Source organism: Panthera pardus, unplaced genomic scaffold (genome assembly GCF_024362965.1).
Source record: "Panthera pardus isolate Hobbes unplaced genomic scaffold, ASM2436296v1 HiC_scaffold_17, whole genome shotgun sequence".
NCBI classification, from domain to species: domain Eukaryota; kingdom Metazoa; phylum Chordata; class Mammalia; order Carnivora; family Felidae; genus Panthera; species Panthera pardus.
Genome location: NW_026526732.1, coordinates 136733241 through 136747210, shown reverse-complemented (window position 1 = coordinate 136747210; position 13970 = coordinate 136733241). Strand labels below are relative to the sequence as shown.

General features: G+C 42.8%; 1 protein-coding gene across 13 annotated transcripts in view; it reads left to right on the top strand.

The window, feature by feature from the left end:
* The window catches only part of RUNX2 (RUNX family transcription factor 2), a 326738-nt gene that overhangs the window by 172720 nt on the left and 140048 nt on the right, over window positions 1-13970 (top strand). The gene's annotated exons all lie outside the window — the stretch shown is intronic.

The following is a 13970-nucleotide window of genomic DNA, read 5'->3' as shown; positions in this document are numbered from 1 at the left end:
GGGCGGTGGTTGTGTGAGGGAGGGTGAAGTCATGAGAGGGGCTCGGACACTGTTAGCAGGAAGAGTGGCCTCAGGTGCCCTCCCTGTGAGATGATGGTGGGGTGTGGAGAATGGGAGTTAAGCAAGGTCTCCTGCTTTATGACCACCGTGGTCTCACTCGCCCGTAGGCATCTCGCGTCCGAAGGAACTGAAATCGCCACATTCAGAGACCGGCTGTTGAAAGTACTATTCTTGTACTTTGGTGGTGCTACTGTTTAATTTCTGAAGTTACTAGAGAGTCCTGTCCCATCTTCTTCCTTTGAGCTTACTTGGGTAGACCAGTCAGGGCAATTTGCTGCTGCTGTGCCCATTTGTGCACTGGGAATCATTTTAGGGGAGGTCACTGGTTACAGTCCTTGTGAGAAAACAGCACAAATTCTGTGTCAACACAATTGCACATGTCTTCAGCTCTGGCGGCCACCTTATGATGAAGAGCAGAGTTCAGGTCCACCCTGCGCTGGCTTTGAAGAAGAAAGCTTAGTAGGACCCTGCGAAAGGCTGGTGGTCAACATGTCATGCTGTTGTTAGCCTGTTAGCATCATCTGTAGATTAACTTCTTACAGGTCTCTGGACTTCTGTTAGTAGGAATTCCCTTATTAACTGAAGATGCTCTGGCTTTCTTATGCTTTTAGGAAGATAGAGAGGGGCAGTGTTCCAAGAAAAATTAATTTCATGAGTTTCAAAAACTTGTCTTTGTAATTTCCTCCCGTCTGGAATAGAAGATGCATAGTTAATATCTAATTGTGATAAGAAGAATCCATCTACATAATGCCTCGCTTTATCCTTCCCCAAGACTCTTCCGTTTCTAGCCTGTCTTTGGGTCTCTGCCCCAAAGGAAGTCTTGATTTTTTTCTCATTATTTTCCAGAGCGTTATGGTATGCATGACTTTCCTCTTTCCTAGTTGCCTGGTGACCTTTCCAGCCCATTTTCACCTTTTGCAACAGAGTGTAGACAAAATGATCAGAATAGGAATCTCACGTTGAATGAAATATTTAACCTACAAGGCTAACTCAGGAGAAGGGCAGGTCCATGTGATGTAGTGGATGGTCCAGTGGAGCATTTTGGTGATTAATCATCGATGGGCGCCTGGGGCTTCAAAGCAGAGTTGGTATGCATTGTACTATGTACTGTTAATAGTGACAGCAATACCTTACAAATGTTACCTGTTTAGAAAGTGCTTTGGTTCCATATTTTCATTTTAATATGTGCAGAAATATTGCAGGAAGGAAAAATCGTATGTCACTACGACCACGTAAGACCATCAGATTTTTTTTCCTAGGGCTTTGTTTGCTTTGAATAAAGACTTGCTTTTTCACTGTTTCTAAACAGTTGGTGGTAGCAGTCTTCAAAAGATGGATATCACGGAAGAGTCCATCTTGTGAAGCCATTTAGGAATAAGAAACTTAGGACCAGGTTTCTGAAACTCTCAGAGTTAAAATCGGTGTTGCAGGAAGATTAAATCTGACAAGGTGGTTTTAGGTGGAGGGGAGGGTGCAGGGGAGAGGGTTGAGAAGAATAGTGAGTAGTCTTGGAGCAGTCATCAAGGTGAATGATGGGAAGGGAAAATGACTTTGGTTGAGCGTTGCTGAGGAGCCGGCTAAGGACAGAGATAACTGGAAGAGCCCACGAGCATAATTTTGTGTGTCTCTTGCATGGGTTGCAGTTTGGGAATAGGGGGTGGGCTCTGGTGGATCACCGGGAGAATGACAGTTTCTCCCAGGACTTGGTAGGACTTGGTACAAGTCAGGGAAACAAGGAAGATGTTGAGCCACTTACCAGTGTGGAGGAATGTCCTGGAGGTTGGTAGGTCATGGCAAAGATGGAAGAACTTCTGAAGAGGAGTTATCTTGTCTGGTGACCTTGGAGAATGAGCCAAGTGGAAAGGTTAGGAGGAAAGATCCAGGCAAGTCTGAGTTTCAGTTCAGGAGGGAAGTAGGAGTGTTTTAAGGAAAGGTCGAGGGCAGATGAGAGCTGTTGGCCGCTCCTTCAACCATTCCTCATAATGGCAGCTGGAGGCTCTATCTGATGCCGCCTTGAGAAAACACAGCCCTCCAGCTAGGTATGACCGGAGAAGTAGGGGTTTTCTGGTACTTTGTTAATGCATTCCAAGACTGTGTTAACTTTTTGTCATCCTGTCCCACTGTGGCCTGCAGTCCAAGAAGAGCTCTGATCTTAGGGCAGGCTTCCCCCATCCTGTCTTGGAGTTGACCAAAGGGCAGCACTGTACTTTCTTATTCGGTTTCATTATGTTGCTTCCATCTCCTCCTTCCATCCTGTTAGGGTTATTTTAGAGTTCTGATGCTTCACCCAGTATGTTGGCTGTTCCTCACAACGTGGTCTCATCTTGCAGCTTAGATAGGTTGTTTCTAATTCTTTAAGACTTTAGGGAACATGCTGGATGTAACTAGGATCAGAACGCCCTTGAACCTGTCACCATGCACCTCTTTCAAAGCTGACCATGATTCACCTCGATTCATCCCCGCTACCACTTTCTGGTAGGCCTTGTAGCTGGCTATAAATCACATTAGAGATAAGGTAGTTAGTTACCTGGCTGAGGTCAAGATGCACAACGGATGGATGCTTTTTCTTCTAGTCTGTTGCTGAAGTAATCCTAAGAAGCAGGTTTTTAGTGAACCCATTCTGCTTTCTGATTGTCACCGTGGAGCTCAAGTGTGACAAGCCCGTGGTACACAGGTTGTGGAAGGTGACTTAGAGTTTTCAGTGGGCTTGCAAGCAAGTGGTCACCAACAGAGGCTCCAAAAAACTAGTTGACATTGAGATTTTACCAATAGCAATGCTGTTTGCAGAATAAGGTAAATGGGGTAAGCAAATGGAAAACTACTAGATGTTGTGCAGTAAAGGCATTACCTTCAAGCAATTTAATAAGTATCACGGGGTGGAGGGTGGGGGGGAAGGAATGCCAGCGAGCAAAGCTAAGATTAGTAGTGAGTGGAGTTATGGGGAGACAGACTTTACTTTTACTATGACTTTGTAGCCCTGATCTGTCAAATAGAAACCCTTTGCCTACTGTTCTCCACAGTTCTTGCAATACCGTGGGGTATGATTCATCTTGGAGCAGAACCTTGAATTCACTTAAAGCACAAGTCTCTCTCCTCTGTCTTCTTACCTCTCCCGAGCCTTAATTTCCTCTTAAGCATGTTTGTTGTGTTCATTCTATTTGAAGATCATTCTTGATAGGGAAGATTAAATCAGAATAGTGTTGGGTAATTTTCCTTTTTTATCATCACTAAAAATTACGCCCTTTGTTCTCAGACTTTGGTGCATATTAGCGTCACCTGGGGAGCCTGTTAAAACTACAGATGCCTGCTGGGGCACCTGGGTGGCTCAGTCAGTTGAGCGTCCGACTTTAGTTCAGGTCATGATCTCGTAGTTCATGAGTTCAAGCCCCACACTGGGCTCTGCAGAGCCAGCTTCTGATCCTCTTATTCAGTTTCTCTCTGCCCCTCTCCCTGCTCGTGCTCTCTTGAGGATAAATAAAACATTAAAGAAAAAAAAAAGTACAGATGCCTGGGTTTTACCGCTGAACCAGAATGTATGAGGTGAAGGCTGCCTGAATCTTAGCTGCAAGGCCATGGGCTCTGCTGCTCACCTGGAGCTGAGGTGAGCCTCAGGAGCCTCATCCCCGTGGTCAGATGATGTGTGTGGGCAGCTAAGTGCCTCAGGCTGCTTCCTGGTTTTCCCAAGTGCAGCTCCTGGACTCCACCCTTCTGTCCATTTCAGCTGCTGTTTTCCCTGTACACCCTTCCCTGTGTGCCGAGCCCTAGGCTGGGCTCGTGCCCTGTTTCTATTATGATGCTGTCGGAGGGAGATGTTAAAAAATGCATATCTGATTATGTCACCCCATGCTTGAAACACCTCCGTGACCTTCCACTGCACTTAGGATAAAGCTGGAAACCTCTAGTGTGGCCCGGCAGGTTCTGCCTGGCCTGACTCCTCCCTGTGCTCCTCTCCCACTATTTTGAACCTTTTGTCAGTAATCCACCCACACTGGCTCTCTCAACTCCTCAAGAAACCATACTGCCTCCATCCCAGGAACTTGAAAGAAAGCCTAAGCCTAAAGCCTAAAGCTTTCTTAACCTCACCTACTAATCTACTGGTTTTGCTGGCCATTGAGTTCTTGACTTAATTATCACATCACATCACATCACATCACATCACATCATATCACATCGTCAGAGAAGCCTTGACCCCCAGGTGTGACTACAGCCCCCCACTGTGTGTTGTTATGGTGCCAAGAAATCTCCTTTCTAGTACTTATCACAGTTACATGATTAGTTGATTAATGTCAGTCTCCCCTACCAGATTGTAAACTCCGTGAAGTTAGGGATTAGGTCTGTCTTTATCTCACTATTAATATCTCTAGTGCCTAGCACAGTACCAGGGTAGGCTACTCAGAACATATTTTTTGAATCAATGGATGGATGGATGGATGGATGGGCGAATGAATGACCAGGAGATAATTCTTAGGACAGTGGATATCATCATCTATCTGACAATAGGAATCGCCAGGCCTGGGGACCTGTGATACCCTCACTGCTATATCTGACCCCCTGGATGTGGATATCAGCCTGATTAGACCTGAACTGACTGCACCCACTTCAGTGTGATAATTTGAACTAAAGGTCACTTCCCCTGGCCAGCACCACATCCCAGTTATATCTCAAGTTCTGGTTCTGTTTGTATCTTATTCCTTTCCCTCTGCTGGCTTTAACATTGAGGTCCAGGAGATGCCAATTCTGAGGCCAGATTAGGGGTGACATATGGTACAGACTCTTGATTCATCTAGTAGGTTGTTTTTTCTAAATAAGAAAATCACCCTCGTTTTTTAAATAAGATGGTTATGAGTCTCATTCATCCAAAAGCTGTTGATACTTTTAAAGCACTTACTCATTACCTTGTCTTCATTTAACTTCCTTCTGTTGTTTTTTTTTTGTTTTAACCTTTTGTTACGGGATATGACCTCTTAGACTCTACATAGCATTTCTCATTCTCTTCCCTGCTGTTGTCTCCTAAGAGTTACTAAGTTCCTCTTCTCCCATTGTTTGCTTTGTGACATAACTTGTCATGCCTGGCGTACCTTGCGTCGCATCCAGTTTTATCCAAGCAGTGTGCTGCTTTTTTTCTCCTCAAATTTCAGTTGAAAGCCCTGTGAATCAGTTGGGTTGGTCTTCTGCCAAATGAACCTGGCAGCCATCTTGGTCCGTTTGAGAAAGCCCTGGGTTGGGGGTGGGGAGAAGAGGGGGCGTCAGAATCCTGCTCTTGGTGCCTTCCGTGCTGAGATGAGCCATGATGCTCCGTGACGGGAGATGCTGTCGGTGTCAGCCATCAGCTACCTTCAGCCCAAGTCAGCTCAACACACCTTCAGTAATTTCAGTTACAACTGCTGTCTTCCAGAAAGGAGTGAGGGTAGGGAGCCCACTTTTCTGAGTAGTTAGAATTATAGCATTTCGTAGCAGGAAAGCATCTTAGAGATAACACATCCGTTCTCATCTCATCTTCCAGGTGCAGTGAGACTCGGGAGAAGGTAAATTAGTGGTACACAGCTGCACACCTGTTGTCAAAGCCACCAGTCCAGGGCTCTTCCTGTGCTTGGAGGAGCCTGTTTGGCTTAGGAACCGTGTGTCCTATTAGTCAAGAGAACCAGAAGTGAGTGGGAGAGCTCGTTCTAAAAATCCAGTCTAGCTAAAAAGGTTATGAGAGAAGACACAGAATTTAAACATTTACTACTTAGTGTAAACTGTTTTGAAATGGGAATTAACGTACATGTGGCTGTGCGTGTATTTGTGTTATGAATGATAGTGATATGGCAGAAATAGTTTAGGATAGGAAACTGTAAATCTGCCTCTCTCTGTTGAGATTATGGGCTTTATTCGACCCTGGTAGCAATTGAGAGGTATAATTTTAAGCTAGTAAACTCTACACACAGTTCATTTTAAGTACTCCAGTTTTCTTAAGAAATATTTGATGTTTATACAGATTAAGTAATGATTTGAGTAATGAGTAGGGAAAAAATGGGTGGGGCTTTCTAACTGTACCCTGCCCCACCCCCCCGCCCCAGTACAGCAGGTGCTCACTCTAGACACACTGAGCTTTGGCAGAAACCATCAGCCCTTGTCGGGTCACATTACACAGAAGCCTGCTGGCACCAGAGACAGGAAGAAGCCTTTTGTGTGCTGGTTCAGGCTTTGCCCCTGCTAACTTGTTTCCTCCTATCTCTGCGTGAAGTTCAACACCGCGTCCATGGTGTGCCTTGTCGTGAGTGATTCTTAGGAAAGCAGGCCCTTCTTCACACCCACATATGTTTAACCAAAGTGTTTACAAAAGGAGGCCTGCTAAGAGCAACCACTGAGTCTCCATGCTTAGCTCTCACTGGGCTTTCACGCGGCTCTGTGCCCACTCTGCTCCCCCGCAACTCAAACTTATTCAAACTTAAGAAAAGACACTGATGTATTTTCCTAGAGTCAGTTCATTTTCCTATGGTGCCTTTTCCCTAACTATCTGCCTTCCTCTTCCTCTCTTTTTGTGACCCCAAGTGTATGGAGCTTAATTATGCAGACATGTAATTAGCTTTTCAGTCATTTGAAAGTATGGATGCTCTTAGAGCCATGACTCTTTGTATACCATTTTAGGAGATGAATGGCCACTCCTTCCTTTTCCCCATCCCTGTGACTGAACTTCATAAGCTATGGTCCAGCTCAAAGAAGAGAGCTTGCTTTCCTTGTATCCATAGGTTTAAATAAATGTTTGCCTCCATTTTTGCCTGGTACTGAGACACCTTGAGACATGGGAACCACTCTTCCCCAATTAGCACGTGGGGGCATCTCCTGGGTACTTGCCTTGTGTACTTTGTGTTTTGGGGGTTTATAGCACTGATCCCCAAGAAGCCCAAGCAGAAGGATCAACCCCCTGGCAAGAGAGCTTATGAAATCTACTCTGACATTGATGCTTCATGGTTCATTTCTATCTTTAGAGTGTTTTTTAAAGACAGAAGTACATGCTTTGAACCTTTAAAAAAATTTTTTTAATGTTTATTTTCGAGAGACAGAGACAGAGACAGAGAGAGACCGAGCACGAGCGGGGGAGGAGCAGAGAGAGAGGGAGACACAGAATCCGAAACAGGCTCCAGGCTCTGAGCTGTCAGCACAGAGCCCGACGCGGGGCTCGAACTCACAAACCGTGAGCTCATGACCTGAGCCAAAGCTGGATGCTCAACCGAATGAGCCACCCAGGTGATAATTTGCTGGTTCGCCAAAACAGCATGCAAAAACTCCTTTCCCCCACCCCTCAAAAGCCCTGTTAAGATGGCAGTAATGACTACTTGTACTTTGCAGTTGGGAAAGGGACAGGTAAATAAGAACCTTGCCTGTGACTTAGTGAGTTGGGAGAGAAACTGGAAAGCGTACACAGAATTCTGGGCTTCTGGTGTCTTTTAAAAAACATAAGCCATATGGGGCAACCCCACACAGTGTTGGTAGTAGTCGTGTGTGTGACAGACCATGCCTCAGAACCAATGCTGATGGATTCTTTCTGTAAAACCTGAACTCTTAGTAGCTAGAATCGATCTGTTCTCGCAAAGGAGACCCTGATTTCTTCTGGAAGGGTACAGTTACAGATCCGAGGTGTCTATGAAATAGCCTGACCTTATGTGCCTGGTGGTAGTTCTTGGTATGCTTGCACAGTTCCATCGGGGGCCCTTTTTCTCACTGGCTTCATGCAGGCTGTGGGAGCTCTCTGTGCCCTAGGCCCTCTCTCATTTAGTCATCTTGATTTGCCACTTCCTGCCTGTGAGTATGGCAGGCCCATCATAGAAGGAGGACCTGATTTTCTCTCTCAAGTTTATCTTACAGGTCAAACTTGACCCCAGCTGCCCTTCAAAACCCCCCTTTGTAGGTGAGAACAGAGACGCGTGGGAAGAAATAGGGGCACAGTCCTATGTAAACCCTCCTCTGATATTTAGGATTCCAGATTTCCCAAGCACTAATGAGTATGTGCGCAGGAAAAAAAAAAAAGCAACACCAGGGTTTTGTTATTAAATGGTCATATCTATATAAAAACATATGTCACTACTTTGAATTTCTATAATGTAGTCATGAAAATAATATTGATACTGTTTCTGAGAATTATCATATAAAATAGTGAAGTATACTGTTAAAAAAATCACAAAATATTTAAATTTCTTTTTTAACGTTTATTAATCTTTGAGAGACAGAGAGAGACAGAGCATGAGCAGGGAAGGGGCAGAGAGAGGGAGACACAGAATCCGAAGCAGGCTCCAGGCTCTGAGCTGTCAGCACAGAGCCCGACGCGGGGCTCGAACTCACAAACTGAGAGATCATGACCCGAGCCGAAGTCGGATGCTCAACCGACTGAGCCACCCAAGCACCCCAAAACATCACAAAGTATTTAAAGCTCAACAGCAGTTTTCATTTATTTCAAAAAATTTCTGAGAAAGGAAGTTCAGCTGTCCTCTGAAAGCTTGTGGGTGCTTCTAGGTAATCAGGTCACTCAGGATGTAATATCAAGACTATCATCGGCACTTCTATCATCTGAGACACAAAGATCAAGAATATTCTTATTTATGTAGGAAAGGAGAGTAGGACATGGTACTTATCTCTGTGCTTCTACAGAGTCAAAAAACAAACCATCCAGTACAACTCTGGATGGGGTGAGTGAAGGAGGGGTCAGACCAGCCCTGTGGGGCCTGAGGTCTGGGTGAAGGTGGTTTCTCGTTTGTTTGTTTTTTTAAGTTTATTTATTTTGAGAGAGCGCGGGAGTGAGTAGGGGAAGGGCAGAGAGAGAGAGAGAGAGAGAGAGAATCCCAAGCAGGCTCTGCACTGTCAGCACAGAGCCCAGTGCTGGGCTCGATCCCATGAGCTGTGAGACCATGACCTGAGCTGAAATCAAGAGTCGGACGCTCAACCTACTGAGCCACCCAGGAGCGCCAGTATCTTGTTCGTTAATGGCTAGTTAGTAGCTTTGTCTCAGCAAGGCCCTGCGCTCTTCCCTGGTAACAACCTTCAGATTGACTGGTGATGCCTGAAAACATCTGTCACCTGCTCTGACTCACCCAAGTTAAGAGCGAGTCCCAGAAGTCTCAGGTTTCTTCGGGAAGTAGAGTTCTGAAACCATTTGTGAGATCAGGTTAAGATGACTTTCCTCTACTGTAAGCATTAATAATTGTCCAAAACAAAGCAAATAAGCTATAATCATATATTTATGATAGGATTATGTTTTCTTGGTGATTGGGCATTTAGGAAGTCAAGGTAGTTTGTAGCCTTTTTGCACTAAAGGTTTGAAAAAAGTTAAGGGATATAGCATTAAAAAATACACTAAAACAGATTAGGATTTTTTGGTCTGGGAGAAACCAAGACTAAGAAAGAACGTGATTAAAGGTTAAATGTTTGGAAAGGGTATTGGCATGACCAACATGGATATATTCTCCAAATACTGGACTTCAAAACTATAGAAGCTTCCTAAGAATTGTCCTCCACTAGAATAAGAGATTATGAGCTGGAAACATAAATACACAGTGAAGATTCAGTCAAGGTAGAGGTTTTAACAGTGTTGAACGTTTGTTGGGTTCTTTCCATGTGCTCACTCTTTACTACTTTGTCTTGATAACAACTGTAGAAGGAAGATGTACTTATTTATCTCCATTATACAGACTAGGAAACTTGAAGATTGGATCAGTTAAGATCACACAGGCCAGAAATAGTGGAGCTGGGATTGATGATATCATTCACAGGGTGTTAGAGAAGGCCTGGGATATTTTGGAGACCATTACTTTTTTTTTTTTTTAAAGAGACTGCTGTCCACTTTTCAAATTATCATTATTATTAAAGTTTATTTATTGGAGAGAGAGAGCATGTGGGGGAGGGGCAGAGAGAGCCACCCAGGCACCCCTTTTAAAACCATTTATATTAAATACAGTGACCCCACATGGTAGTTCTTTTATTTTTTCTGTAGTAACTCTCTCTCCTTAAGTAGGTCATTATCATAGACTCTGAGGACAGTGACCTTGAAAGAAATCAGCTGGACTCTGCAATGTGCCCTCTGAGACAAAAAAAACAAAGAGAGACCCCACTTGTTAAGGATAGTGAGACGTTATTTTTGCTAATCTTTGGTATCTTCAGGAAGGATCTCCACTAAAAGCCAAACTGTCCTTTAATGGACTGTTCTAGTATAAATTTTGGAAGTCAGGGACTTTATGTAAAAATTAAAACCTCACTGATACAACTTCTTGTATAGCCTGATGGGAAGTTAAAGAATGACTAATTACTAATTCATTATAAGATTTCATTGTTCACTCATGCCACCCTGGGAGGTTCATTCCATGTTTGTTTACTGAGCACTTACTGTGTTCCGGGCATCACAATGAATTGTGTTGAGTCTGACTTTGGAAAACTTCAAGAACAACGCTAGACAGCCCAACCACCCTGGGTAGTTTAGAGTCAGATTTTTAATTTTTTTGAATGATAATGATGATTTGCCACTCACTGTATATTATTTAATCCTTACAACAGCTCTGGGATAGTATTATCATACCCATTTTACAGGTGAAGAGATTAAAGCTTAGTAACATTAAGAAACATGCCTCTTGTCATGGAGCAGGGCCTTGACCATGTGAGCTCCTCAAGGGAAGAGTCCTAATTTTAATATAGCAAAAATTGAGAGGTATCAAATGCTTTTAGTTATATTATCTCATTTAATTTTATAACAAAAATGATAGTAGTTCCTATCATACTCATTTTACAGAAAGCAGTAATCACTCCTCTGTTTATTACGCACTTAATGCATACCAAGGCTTCCAGATAACTCATCACATCAAGGCACGTTTGTGAAAGGCTCACAGCAAACCTAATGAGCATCATTATTCGCATTTTACATGTGAGCTATTGAGGCCTGAGAGAAGTGACTTGCTCAGCCAGGCAGGGGGCTTGTCTACCCAGCCAGTGCATATGACCATTTTGCTACATTCACTGGCATGTTATGCTCCCTCATTTCCAGATGAAGAAACTGAGGTTCAGAGAGTTCGGTAACACCGCTGAGGTCATGTGGCTTATAGAAAGCAGAACTGGGGCTCCAGCTCCTATCCTTGCATTAGAAACCCCACTTATTCCCCCTGTGCTCGGCCGCCCCTCTGCACAAGAACTGAAAGGCTGCATCTTGTATCCAAATTAAGTTCCCTAAGCCTTCTGTGATATGTTTAAACATAAATAGTTTCAGTCATTCTTTGCATTTCTTTGTATTTTTCCCCATTTTCAGGCAGGGAGTCCTATCCTACTGCTGACAGCATGTTGCAGTAGAGGGATGGGCATACAGGTTAACCTACTTGCTCTGGGAGTCATCTGGTAAAGACAGATTAGGACTCCAGTCCAAATCAGAGTCCTGTGTGCCCAGCTCATTTATCTGTGTGATTCTTGTCCTTTTTGTCTGTAGAAAATGTGGCTTCAGAGAAGGCCTTGCCGTTATGAGATTGCTTTCTGGTGCTGTAAGGAATGCATCTTTTTCCATCTGAAGGTCATTTACGTTTTTCTGAAAGGCAGTGAATTACATTAATGGTTAAAGCGAGGAAGTATGTCAGTATCAGATATATAACAAGGACCACTCACTCTGATTTGAAATGTTGCCAATCTATACAGTCTCAGCCTTGAACCTGTTAAAGCACAAAAGTTCATTACTTTAATGATCAAGTCCCCTTTAGATTTCTGAAGGAAAAGTTTATGTTAACCATTTACGGTACTATACTTTTTTTCAAATTGCAAACTCAGGTAAATGTTCCCTAAAATGGAATTGGATGGAATTTTTCTATCTGTTGATGTAGTAAGCATCAGATGAATATCCAGATGTATTTAATTATTTTGACTCAGTATGTCCTATTTAGACAGCCTTTAAATAAGTCGTTTCTGAATTGAACAAATAAACAAGAAATAGCTGAAACTGACGGGCTTTAATTGTATGGAAGAGCTGAGAGGCTCTAAAAGAGGGATCATTTCAGAAATACCCATGTCTTGTTGTACTCCTTTTTATTTTTAGAGATAAGCCTGAATTCATTATTCAAACATATTAATAGTTTAAAAAAATTAAGTTTTTGGGGGTTCCTGGGTGGCTCAGTCAGTTAAGCGTCCGACGCTCGGTTTCAGCTTAGGTTATGATCTTGTGGTTTCATGAGTTTGAGCCCCACATCCCTCTCTGTGCTGACATAGAGCCTGCTTGAGATTCTCTCCCCCCCGCCCCTCTCTCTTTCCCTTGCTCATGCTTTCTCTGTCTCTCTCAAAATAAATAAATAAACTTAAAAAAATTAAGCTTTCATTGTCAGAAGCTGATAGGTGATATGGGAATAATTTCAAGCCTAATCCAAATGTATTCATGTCAGTTCAGATGTGTCTTAACTGTGGGACTATTCTTGTGTCACCAAGAGGTTTTTTGGAAGAAGGCAAGAATCAGTACTGAGTGTCTCCTTGTGCTACTCCTCTCTCCATGGTTTTCTCATGTAATTGTCACATCCCTGTGATTCAGAGATTATTACTCCCTCCCCCTCTTTTACAGATGAGGAAAGTGAGGCTCAGAGTTGCTGAGTAATTAACCGAAGATCACACAGCTAGAAAATGGAAGTCTCAGAACTTGAACCTAGATCTGCACATTCCAAAGTCCACAGACATTCTAATATACAATGTTGTCTTGTGAACAAGCGTATTAGAATTTTTAAATTGGTGTGTTAGAATTTTTAATATTAGAAAAAAAATTTACAATTAGTAAACAAAAATGTTAAGAGAAATTTGCTTTTGATTGTTTGATTAGCCCTCCAGTAAGAATGAAACAGGTTGAAATATACATGGGAAATATACAACAAATTTACCTTTTTTTCTTATGTAGACTATAACTCTTTTGATAAATCTACTTGGCTTGTACTTGGTACTTGAGCTTGTACCTCCAAGAAACCCCATAGAAATACATAAAAACATACTGATAATGCTTAGCAGTTAACCCTAACAAGTGGCCACCCATTTTTATTATTACAGTGACTATACATAACACGAGGCTGTATTCTAAACATGTGACACCTTTTAAACAGATTCCAATAGGATTAAAGACATCTCCCTGCTCTTCTGTTTTGGGTCATTTTTTTTTTTTTTTTTATGGTCAGAAACTCATATGCTTAACATCAAAACTGGATGGTGATGAAGTGTTTCAGTTCTTAATGGCAGGTGACTTAGAAATTAAATTTGTCTCTTTCTTAAAGGTTATTTTCTAGGGTAGCTTTAGCATGAGAATCATATAACTAACTGGCTCCCCTTCTTTGTGTTCTTTTTACATGCTGCTCCCTCCTTTCTCATCTCTACCCCTTACCTCTAACCCCCCTGCTAGAAAGTGCTATCCCTTGACCTGCCTGGAAAGAAAGTGAAGTCATGGAATCATGCATTTATAAACCAAATTGCATGTCTGAAAGATAGTAGCTGGATATGCAGCAGGGAAAAGTACAGTCTACCTGTTCTTTAACTAGGTTGATTGTTCCGAAGAATTTCTAACTTAAAAGAAAATTAGGAGTAATATGTGTTCATTGAAGTAACATGAATAAATACAGAAAATAAATCAAGGAGAATTCAACTTTGTAAAGATAACTGGAGCAGATTGTTTTTTAAATGGCTGTTAGAGGGGCGACTGGGTGGCTTAGTCAGTTAAGCGTCTGACTCTTGATTTTGGCTCAGGTCATGATCTCACGGGTTTGTGAGTTCAAGCCCTGTGGAGGTGGAGCCCCGAGTTGGGCTCCACGCTGACAGCTTGAAGCCTGCTTGGGATTCTCTCTCTCCCTCTCTCTCTGCCCCTCCCTGGCTCACGCACGCACTCTCTCTCTCTCTCAAAATAAATAAGTAAATTTCAAAAGTAAATAAATAAATGGGTGTTAGAC